This window comes from Andrographis paniculata, unplaced genomic scaffold (assembly GCF_009805555.1).
Source record: "Andrographis paniculata isolate CXL003 unplaced genomic scaffold, ASM980555v1 Contig60END, whole genome shotgun sequence".
Classification (NCBI taxonomy): domain Eukaryota; kingdom Viridiplantae; phylum Streptophyta; class Magnoliopsida; order Lamiales; family Acanthaceae; genus Andrographis; species Andrographis paniculata.
The window spans coordinates 6,707,727-6,720,779 of NW_026137596.1; positions in this window are offsets into that span (position 1 = coordinate 6,707,727).

Consider the following 13,053-nt stretch of genomic DNA (forward strand, 5'->3'; position numbering starts at 1 on the left):
TAGACATAAATAATCAATATATTTCAAAATGCTCCAGCAAGGTTAGATGTCTTCCCAGGTAGAGTAAGATGAGGCAGGCGTCATCTTCCAGCGTCTGTTCTGAAAAAGATTGTGATGAAATCCAGCTTTGACATGCTCTATTATTGGTTCGGTTGTTGAGCATACCTGCTGCATATAAAATGCGATAAGATTATAATTTAATTTTATTTACAGAGATTCAAGGATCCAAAGAGAAATTTTCGAGGGCTCCCTTTTCTTGCACTATCCAAATGTAATAAACTGATGCTGCAATAAGTGGAGAATCATTGGTTAAAATTTGCTAGGCTGGCTTGACTCTTGGAAAAGACGAGGAGGATGAGGATTGTGTTTAGGTGAGAATCCACATTTAGTATTTAGTATCTACATTAGTTTCAAATTGTCATAAATATCTGTTTATGGAAACATGCTGATTTTTATGTATTTTCTTTCTACTGCAGAGAACTAAAGATTTTGTCAAAGAAGAGTATTGAGGATGCAAGAATTATACAAAAAAAAAAAAAAAAAAAATTAGATGCAAAATGCACAGAGCTGAGCCGCCCAGATTTCATCCAAAAGGTAACTTACTGCAATCTTATTTCTTTATGTATATATAGATAGACAATGAAGAGAATGATATTAAGGCTAATATCTTCTACTAATCAGTGCCTAACGTCTTGCATAAAATTTGGATAGACAATAATGGTATAAATTCTAAACCAGACTAGATGATAGCAATTTATTTGGGTGAATTATTCTACAATTTTTTTGTGTGTATTTGAATCACATTTCAACACAACAAAATTATTTTCTATTCCAATTCTTCTGCAGTATTATGATGGGTATGTGATGGCGTAAGGGTATGCGATATTATATCTGGAAGAGCTCGAGCGTGCTAAGGTTCTTGAACTTTATTTGGTGGAATTATTTAATATTTTTTTCTACATGCAGTTGATTTTCCAATTAACTTGATATTAGTCAATATTATTTTATAAATAATTGGTGGATGCAGAAAAGAGGTGGAACTATATATGCAGAGTTTCTTGGTGGAAGCTTCACATATATACTTATCACCTCATGTAAAAAAATATATCACTAATTTTTCAAGATAAACCCTTGAAAATGTGATGGGTTGTATGTACAATGAATGCCAAGAAATTGAGAGGAATGAGTTGAAATGTCTAACTCGTACCATATCATACATGTTACAAGTATATCAATTGTAGTGTCCAATCAAGGCTTGAATAACATTTTAAGTGCTTGAATAATCTTATCTTTATTGGTTGTATGTATTTCCTTAATCACGCACGGCTTTATAACTACTTTAATGTTTTTGCTTGCACAAAGACTTTTGGAAACTTAACTAAAAGCTATAACTTACTGCAAGTGTTAAATATGTGATGATTTCTATGTTGTTAGATCTCTTGTGTTTGGATTTTAACATTACTATATTCTTATTTAGGATATGGTCCGTATAGCAAGTTGATGGATATTTTTTGTTGTAATAAAAAGTTCTATTTGCTACCATATTCTTGATTTAGTTATATGTGTCAGGATAATGTCGTTTACTTTCATAGTCAGTTGCAAGTTTGCAATTAGCATTCATAAATTCGTTTATAATTGTCATTTTTCGTAGTAACTAGCATAGGTAACTAAATGAATTTTGTCATTGTCATTCCTTAATTATTGGTTGAAATATTCATATTGATTGATATGAAATTTGACATTTAGAAATTAAATATACATGGATGTAGGTAACAGTTCCGGCATAAGGAAGAAAAAAAAAAGAACGTGGAGTAGATTATGGAGTTGATAATGAATTGTTATCTTTGTCTTTAAGTGTCTTACTTCAAGAAAATGATAGTATTTAATGTATTTGTGGATCATGGAGATGGTACTCAATTTGGTGACACAGCCCTTCCACAAGGAACTATGGCATTACAAGGGATATGAAAAAGTTAATATTCCTTCGGCGTCAACTGCACCAATCAAACTTGGCGAGAAACTAGTAATATAGTCATTTCCATAGAAGGATTACACCCTTATAAGTCTTGACATATACATTATTCTTCATGATAACATGCTTTTATTTTATTTTTTTCAATTGCTGTATATAGGTGATATGCTAACAATGGCTAAGATCTTTATCACGGTTGCCACAGTTCTGGAGACTCCGTACTTTTGGTGAGGTAGTCCAAATCGATCCCATCGAGTGGACATATTGAGATATATGTAATTTATCTTTGAAGGTTTATTTTTGTAGTAATTTATTTATTTCGTAATTAAATCTTATATAGCGTACTTATTTATTGCAGCTGGTTCGTCACACCTGAGTTCCTCTGTTTTTTGTCATTGCATGAGGATCACACCACCATGTATATGTTTGGGCTGATGTCTTAGATGTTTTCTATATTGGATTGAGCATTTTATGTATAATTATGACGTCTTTTGGGCTTACTAGATGATCATTTTGCTCATAAGTATATAATTTGGTTTGTTTGCTTTTTATGTAGTCCTTCTGTGCGTAGTTGTTAGTGTAACGGATTATGGGATCTTTTAGACAGTGGTTGGATCATTTTTATTTTATAGGTTTTATGATGGATTTTGTAGGAAATATGGAAAGAAAGATTGTATGAGAATTGTCACGAAATAGATATTATTGCAAAAATCGTTACAATATCTAAGTCGTAACAAAAACTTATTTTAATGGGCAAATGGTTTTTTTTGTCAAAAAACATGTTACGAAAACTATTAAAAAAAATAATATGGATGTCAGAAACATTTGCAACACATTATTTGTTACGACTATGCTTCGTTACAAAAAAAACATTTATTTTTCGTCACGAACAATAAATTGTAACAAAAATCGATACAAAAAGATATTGTAATTGTCAGAAAACTTTTGCACCGCATCATTTGTTCTGCAATGATGCATTACGAAAAGAATTATACTTTTTGTCGCGTACAAAAAATCGTAACAAAAAGTCCTCCCACAGGCGTTGACCACTACCCTTTTGTTACGACATTTGTGGTGACACAGACTTTTTGTTACTAAAGCACCGACCAAAATCCGCAACAAAATCTTCACAAATAGCTTTTTGCCACGAAAAATTAGCATTTGTAGCGGATTTTATTCTGCTAGAAATACACAATTTTTTGGCAGTGATCATAACAACTAAGTAATATACGACCTCAAATTAAAATATAATACGTAAAAATCAATGAAATACCAACAAAATGTACAATTTTTAAAATCAACTAAAAAATGACTTCTTCGGACGACCAATCTTGTCAATAGCAGAATCACAATGGCAAGAAGTCAAGGGAGGCGAAACAACTGTAATGAAAAGCCAACACATATAAGAATTTAGTACTATAGTTGAAATTATTTAGTTCCCAAAAGAATAAAACTAATAGAAAAGTATTTACAACCTTGCATGTCAAAGGAATTTCAATTATTGAAGTTATTCAATTCCAAACTAAATTAGGCATAATATAATTCAATTAATTCGAAAAGAAATTCACTATAAAGAAATAAGTAAAAGTAGATCAATTTGCCTGAAAATAATAAAAGTTAGATGTCTCGTACCTAAATTAAGTGACATGAATTTTAATAATAATTTATATAAAGATAATTATGAATAAGCTACGCCAAAATAATTTAGACCCAAATAATTTATGCAAAAACAAATTGATAGTATGCACAGGTTACTAGAGCTATAAGTAAGGTTTGTCAACAAAGCTTGATAAATTAACTTATTAAATCTCAAATAAGTCAACTGAACTAATTCCACATACAATTGATAATGACGGAGAGATGAATAACCAAACTATTTCACAACATATTATAACAACTAATGATGCACTAATATATAGCCAAACTAAACAACACGCCATAATGCTTAAAGAGATTAACCTACAAGTTACAACAACAACCATACATAATTATGACAAAACTAAGCTTTAAGAAATGAGATTAAGTTGCAGGGGTTTAAATATTCTATATTACAATTGTGTTCGATACTACTACTAATCTAAAAGTTCATTCTAATGGAGTCAAATTATGACTAAGCTATATGTTTAAAGAATCAAGGCAAATTTGATTTAAGGGGCCATTTGCTAACTAAACTAACAAGACTAATATAGACCAGACCAATTATTAACCTAACAGATTAATGCAAACAAAATATAAGCACTATGCTAAATATCTACCTAAACTAAGGGTATGCCAATCTAGTCAACTAGCAGCAAAATATAGCAATGAATTTATACTACAACAATATATAAACTAGACCTGCGTTGAACCAAATATACACGAAATCAAGCTCAAAACTAGGCCAATTTAATTGAAATACAAAACACCCTAATTTATCAATGATCTGCAGCACCTAATATAGTTCTAAAATACCGATTATGGCTAAATGGACTAATTGAGACTTGAGTACAAATACAAACAACTAACTAGGCTAACTTAAGGAGGAGGCGAGTTATTCCAAACTAACTAATTAAATAGCAATTATATTAAACATCGACTAAACTTGAATCCAAGCTTAATTAACAAGTTCTACACCTAAACAACCAAATTAACCCAAAACTAACTACAGATTTACAACCATAGCAATTTAAGTTAATTAAAGTTGCAGCCCATCTTAGCCAACAAAATCCAAGAAATAGAACAGCACAAACTATCCTACTGCAACAGCCAAGGTTAAGGAACTAGGCAGAAATTAAACAACCTAAACCAATCTAATCTAACCTACAACAATCAAGACATATACAAACAAACAATCAGGAAGCAAGCTATATATATTATCAACATTCAATGCCAAGAAAAGCTTCCTTGATTGCAGAATTTTTGGTGGTGCAGAATTTTCGAGGGGGGCTGAGGGAAGGGGCTGATCTACTAAATCCTCACACTTGCACATTTTTTTAACCTCGAGCAATTGTGGTTGAAACTGAGGAAGATCTACAATTATGCCAAATAACAAATCATGAGCAGCTTTTAATTTTTCCTAAGCGAAATGCAACAACAACAGCCATAAGGCTATTTAAGCGAGAGAAAAAAAAAATCAGCACAGGGGCAGCGCTAAAGCTAATTCCAACATCAATCGAAGTAAGGCACATGTCAATCGCTAGGCCTAGCATAGTGTACTCTTAATCGCCAATATAAAGTTCAAGGCATCTCACAAAAATGAATTTATCAAGCATCGCAAATTTTCAGCCGTTTTAACTCAGATGCAGCTCCTATCATATAATGTCATCTAAACCGAAATTTAGGCAAGTGGATGATCATAGAAAGCATGGCAAAAAGTAGTCATATCAATCAAATTTGATGTAAAGAACCAAATTAATCATAAAATGGTTAGAATCAGATTCCAACTATGAGCATCAGGCCAAATATATATATATATATAACTAGAGATCAAACAAGCATACGTGAAATTGAAGAATACAAAGAAAACATGCAACACAGTAAAAAATATTACATTGATGTACCTTTGAAAATAATGGTAAGGCATCTAGGGCAATTTTATCAAGATTCGTCTCTTTCTGAAATTATCAAGGGCCAAGACTCCATTAGTAACTTTCTTTTGCTTAAAGCAGAAGTGTCAAGAGTACGTTATCATAGTGAATCATGGGATCATTATTGTTGTAGCACAACACTGTTATAGTAATGAAGACACAAAAAGTGTTTTCCCCATTATTTACATTCAACAGTCACTAGTTTCATTTGAGAACTTCCGAAGAGCCTGAGACAAGCCAAAAAAACGTTGTTCATTGCTCATCAACTCATCACCCAATTAACTTTCACCAAGGATTAATGTTTTCATTATTGTATATCAAAAAAAAAATTTAAAACTAAACTAATAAGATGAACAACCGTGCAAAAACATGTTATCCAATTTAACTTTATTTAGCTAGTGATGGTAGAAACTAAAGCATACTCAAGTACATAAAATCCTAACATAATTAAAAATTCATTCTAACAACTAACAATAGCAACTTAACTACTTAGAACATCAGATCGTTCATAAGAGCAATTCGACGAGATGTAGTGGAATTTTGCTGGAAGTTATGGTTTCAATGTCGTTAAGTGGCTATAAAAGATTCACCTGCAATAATATAGTCCTAGAGAGATTTATTACTATAAGATACATTATTTGAAAAAACATGGTATCATACTATAATATTAGCAAGGATAAATACTTCCATCTAGAAGTAGTGAAGGCTCCAAAGTGAGGCATGGTGAGATCAACACAACTCCAACTACTTTTTTATTTAATACATTTACATACACCAATCAGTTGCAGGAAATCATAATGCAAGTAGATTATAGTTATATAACCAACTTACATTTCTGCATTGTTAATTGTTATTCTTCTAGAAGTGTCTCAAATGTTAATGCTTAGATTGTCATGCGCAATCCTCGTCTCTAAGTTTTCTCCAAATATCCCACATCACACAACCATATAAGTGTGATTGGATCTTGGAATTCAGCTCCACTAACAAATTTTTTTCATATTTCCAATTCTAACCTATAACATATTTTCTTCATAAAATCAAAACGACCAAAGTAGCAACACAATGTATAATTAAATGATTTTTAAAACAAGAGGTTGTAACTAGAGAAAGCATTTTTTGCTGCTCCAAGGAAGCAGAACACAAAATGAAAGAGAATCAAAGACATGGTAAGAACAACTTATCCTTCAAACGTCTTTGGTTTTCATCTCTGGCATCACTCGGCGACCAGGAATGTAGGCGGACGATGGCTGCTATGGAGAAGAAGAAGAATGAAACCAATAAGAAGAATGAAACAAAGAAGAAGAAGAAGTAAACAAGGAAGAAAGAAAATGAAGAAGAAAAGACAGGAAGAAAACAAAGGAAGACGAGGAGGAAGAACGAGAAACAAGAAAAAATAGAAACGACTTTTCTGCTCAGAACCTCCCAAATCCTAAATCCTTCATGGAAATGAATTCATCCGTTTTCTTATGCTCTTCCGAAGGTTGGGAATTCTGCTCTGGCTTTTGCATCTCTTGAATAATGATTCCGTTAGACCGCCTCTTGGTTAACTCAACCGGGCTTGGTTGATGTCCTCTTCCACAATGTAGGGATGTGATTTGGATATTGTTGATGCAATTTTTCAACAATAAAAAGTAAAATCCGAAAATAGGAAATTATCTTCGAATTTGATATAATTAATGCCTGAGATTAAGAATCTCTAAACACTGTAGAATACATAAATAAACTGGAAAATAAAACTAAAAACTGGAAAATTAAATGATGATCCCCGAATCACTTTGTTGTTGTTTGAAGATGATTGAAGATAATTTGCCAGTTGCTGACCCCGATCCTTAAATATTCCCCAGAAACAGTACCTGGAACCGTCGCCCGAACGGTTACAACGCCTCCTCTCAATCGTCTACTAATTCTTCTCTTGCTGACACGCGTTCTCAACCGTCTTACCAACCGCGTCATCCAGCCGACTAAACTACGGCTCTCACTCACTCTCCATAGCATCCGACCCCCACAGGAACCGATTTACTCGTCCGATTGTGGACCAACCGACCTGTTTGTCCGACCACGGACCTTCTGACTTGCTTATCCGACTACAGATCAACCGACCCGCCAGTCCGACCGCAGACCATCCGACCTGCTGACCATCCGACCTGCGGACCATCCGTCCTGCGGATCATTCGTCATGCGGTCCATCCGTCCTATGGACCATCCGAACTGCGGACCATCCGTCCTGCAGACCATCCGTCCTGCGGACCTTCTGACCTACCTATTTCCTTAGAAAAACATCCAATTCACCCGATTATCTTGAAATACCTCTTAATAAGTCTAACAGACCCAATTATAGGCCTACATCTTCATCTAACTTGGGCCTTTTAACCTAATTATAAATTTCATACGTAACAACTTGCCCGCCGCCATCGGACTTTCAAACGCCACTCCTCAATCGCCGTTTGAAAGTTCGCAATTTATATAACAATACCCCTTCTGTGGAACCGCATCGGCAACTGCAACCAGTTACCGCAACACATTGTTTGCCACAAAACTCTTCACCTTCACTACTGGCTTTTGCTGTCTGTCAATCTCTGCAACTCCAAATCATGGCAAATCAATACATACCTGCACTTCCCTTCGATGGATCAGTTCCAGAAACAACGTTTGTTGCGACGAAAATGCTTACTCCTACTATTCGCCAATACTGCACCACTCCTGATGACTCCAACCGAATGAGAGAGGTCTTAGAGGCAGGAAACCCACTCGCTGTCAATAATCCCACCTACAACGCTATCCGTCTCCATGACAATATCAAAACGCACCTAACGGATCCCAAAGATCCCTACCGCACTTGGTACAAAAGGGTAGCAGAACGTTTTCAAGATCAATGGAAACGCCAACAAATCGACCAGGCAATACTTCTATCTACTCTCCCATGTCATTTATATAAGAAAGTTCTTTTAGTGATGTCGGCGTTCTAGCACTCGGAGATGGGCGCCTTCCTCTTTCCTACAGCCCCCATCGGCCCCACACTCATGAATGTGGCCATGATCGCACATTTTCCAATTGTGGGTGAGGACCCTATAATGGGTGCCCTAGATGGGCAAGAGCCCAGCGCAGACCATTTGGGCTGGTCTCTGGCTGACGTAAAGGAATGGGGCTGGACCAAATTTTTAAACGACCAGCAAGGAGCATACGGGACCCCTGTGACCGACCATGAGCATACTGTCTTCCTACTCTTTTGGCTCTGTAAGTATGTCATAATTTCCCCTTCGAAATGCGTCATTCCCTCTCATCTTGACTTGGCCATACATATAGCCTCAGTTCGTTTCTTCTCTCTGGGTACTCTCTTCCTTGCCAATCTTTTTGAAGGGCTATCCAGGGTTAGCACCCGCCTTATAGATAAGAATGGAAAAAACTTAGATACCGCCATGTCGGGCCCTTTTTAGTTCTTGGAATTGTGGTTCCGTCTTTATTTCACCGAAGCGTTCCAACTCGGCCAACCCCCTGTTGCTCCAACACCTGATAAATCTCTGGGAATAGCCCTTAACCGACTTTGTTTGGGTCGCAATAACCTCCAAGCATCCGACCGTATCATAACTGCCATTCTAGCCGATGACCGTAGTAACTCCCGATTTTACATACACAGAAGGTATGTCGGTTATGCGTCCGACCTGTTTTGGCCATTCCCTATATCTTCACCTTTGTCCGAACCAGACCCGCTTCCCCATCCAACTTACTCCTTCGCCTGGGATGCTACTCTTAAACCCAGGTCTTTATTTATTAGTAAGAAAATTGATAAGAATGGCCACAAAGCGTTTTATACCTTCAGCTATCAACCTCAGTTTTTGGCACGCCAATTCGGATGCCAACAAGGTTTGCCTGGCCCCCTTCGCCTGTCCACATCTAATAATTCAAAGTCCGGATGGGAGAGTTATTCCTGAATTGATTTCTCCTTACGTATCCCAATTAACCAATTATATAACTTCCAACTCCTACATTCCCTTCCGAACTTCTCCAGCCTCTATTGAATCCTTCTGCGAATGGTGGTCGGTCACCTGGTCCTTAATTGCCCCTGCCAAAGATCGTGTGCTGGGCATTCTCCTACCATAGCCTGCCTTGGTTTTAGGGGCGGCCCCATTGACCAACACCCGTAGAAAAATAGTCGCCCCAGGCAATAGATCGGGAGCCCCACAAAGAAAGAGGGAGCCTAAAAAATCCAAACTATCCCTGTCCCTGAAGAAAATCAACAGACTTTGAGAGACCATTCATCAGATCGGGTGCCCGTAAAGACCCGACCCCGTCCAGGTATGTTCCAATAATCCCGATTTAAACTGATTCTTTCCTTAAAATTTTATACATAACCATTCGTATATTCAGGTCCGACCCCGACAAGGGCGACTGTCCAGACTACTTCCAATCCAGCCAAATCACCAAAGTCATCAGCCGACCAACTTCAAGTACCTGAACCACCGACCAAGCGACGAACCTCCATACGCATGCCCTCACCAGCCAACCTAGCAATGACAGGGACTTCATCCAACAGTGAGGCGACTGCCTTGCATATGGGTAGGTTGCCTTATGTCGCTTCAGACCCATCTCTTCTTAACGTGGAGCCAATGGCCACGCCTGCATCCGCCTCTGCCGCAGTCGCCTCTGGTGCGGTCGCCTCTGGTGTGGTCGCCCCTGCTGCAGTTTCTCTTGAGGCGGTTGCTTCAATTGAAAGAAATATCTCTGATGCGGCCGTCCGTATCGCTCCCGATGAACCAGCTGCAGCCGCCCTAAACACATCCGACCAGAGAGCAGCCGACCCGAGGGCAGCAGACCCTCCTCCAGAAGCAGCCAGACGGGAAGAAGAACCCGCAGCTGTTCAACCGATGGGTCTTTTACAAGAATTACAAGAAATCCCCTCCTCTGATTCAGAGACCTCTGTTAACCTGGTAGACGCTTGAAACTCCCTTTTCCAAATTACGAGCTAGCGTTTACATTATATTAAATACACTATATTTTCATCATTCAGGGACCTAGATCCATACCACAGCGTCCATTTGAAGCAGCCGATGAATCGGCCATTGCAATACCAGTCGCCCATCTTTCCAGACCCATAACAATCCTGGCACCTTCTACGACCACGATCCGTCCAGAAGTAAGTAAAGCTTTCACAACTAATTCTTGATATTTGTGCTTCATGTAATCTGAAATAAACATCCATTCTCCCAGGGATGTCCTGATCTAGCCCCTTTGTCGGTTGTTCCAGTTCCGACGGACGTCCGAACTATAATTGCACAGGCTGTTGATCAACCTTTCCTCGATCTGGGATCGTACCTGCTTGACGGTCTTTTTCAAGCCATTGGTGGTCTTTTATTTCAAATTTCTTCAGAATCGGCTGCCGCCCCCATTCTTCACCCGGGTGATGGAACGACTATCCGAACTTCGAAATGACATCTTATTCGCTCAACTCCTGTCAGTTGGAACACCCTTACCCAACTTGGACCAAATAAGTCTGGAGGTTTCCCTGAGTAAAACCAGGGAGTCAATTCAATAAGCGACTGGAAGACTGGACGAACTCCTTAGTGCCAAGACTAATATAGATGAATCAATTCAAAAGAGAGAGGCGGAATTAAGAGCACTTCTTCAAGAAAAATCTGTCCTGGAAGGCCACATAAGCGACGAACAACGCCTGATTGATCGGTACAAGAAAAATGAAGCCGACTTGGACCAAGAACTGAAGATTCATGCGCGATCCCAACTCATAAGGCAATATCAGTCGGCTGCTAACACCAGGCGACTTTCCGGGACAAAGGATAAATGGTCTCATATTAAAACCGCTTTAGAGTCTTTCCTGTAAAATTTTGGAAACCTTGACTTAGTAAATAATTTTTTTTTTCCTTTTGTTAAGGATCACTTTCCAAAACTCCAACCCTCCAGGGAACAGATCCAACTCATTTCCTTTATAAACATTTGCAGTCCCTTGTAAATCAATGAACAAATGCTTAACCAGAAATTGAAACTTGGACACGCCTGAAATATTTATTAAAATGTCACACAACCATCCTCATGTTCCTGTAAACAATTGGTAAGGCGTTATTCAACCCTTCTTCGTGGGTAACCACCCAGTTGGAGGCCATGCCGAGAACTTGTTATGCATACTCAAGCAATTAGATTTCAAATTTAGATTCTCCCAACGAGGCAGAAAAACCATTCATCGTGTTATTCGCTTGATGGAAAACATACTGGGAGGATATGAGACCCTTCGGGATATACAAAATCGCCTTCTTGACATCGATCATCATATGGATTTGATTGAACACCATGTGACAGCGATACTCCCAGACCTTGGCTGGGATCAAACATTTTTCAATCAGCCTGCAGTCTTTTCGAGATTATGCACCCTTGTTGATCGTGAGCGTCAAGCCGTGACAGACATGAAAGCTCGCACCGACTATGATCTATAGAAGATGCAAGATCAATAGGAAAAGTACCGACCCAACTTAGAGGACCTTATTGATGAAGAACCAGAACTAATCCCTACTCACTAGAATGAAGATTCTGACTCAGAAGAAAAAAGCTCGCTGCATGATTCAATATCTGATAATGAGTAAACCCTTTTTTGGGTCCGAACCCCTAATAATCGGGTTCCGAATGAAAATTATTGTTTCATGCTTTCTTGTTATCTGAAAATGCAGGAAAATACCTCTTCAGATATTTAGCATTAATACAATCATGTACCCTTTTACCTTCTTGATTTATAATAATAAAGGCACCGTTTCCGATCTCCTTTTGAATGATAAATGGTCCTTTCCAATTCGGAGACCACTTCCCTAATTGATCAATCTTTTTATATGTAGGCAGGATAGTTTTCCAAACCAGATCTCCTTCTTTGAATGTTCTATAAAAAGCTTTCCTTCCAAAAGTCTTAGCCCTGATTTCACTTTGCTTCACAATCTGATCTATTGCATGGAGTCGATTGACATCCAAACTTTCCAATTGCTGCAACATAATTTGTTGATATTCCTCAGTAAACTCATCAGTAGTAAGGCTTGTATGTCCGGATGACACTTGAATTTCGGCTGGTAGCACAACATCTTGTCCAAATGTGAGCTGATATGGTGAAAACCCTGTGGCAAAATTTCTGTTATTCCTATGTGCCCATAAGGCTCGCGATAACAATAACTGCCACTTTTTTGGATTCCCTTCAATCGTTTTCTTTATAATTCCAATAATAAGGCGAAGAATGGTTCAAACGAATACTAAACTCTGCCAAGAAATTTAAAAACTTCTCCCCAGTAAAGACCAAACCTTGGTCGGTCACTATTGAGTGAGGAATACCATACCTATAGATGATCTGATTGAGCACAAAATCTATCACTTTTTTTTTATCCACATTTTCAAAGCAACCGCCTCGACCCATTTGGTGAAATAATCTGTTGCAACCAAAATAAAACAATGATGTTTTGGACGATGGAGGATGAATTTTACCAATGATATCCATAGCCCAAGATTTAAAGGTCCATGGTTTTACCATAGCTT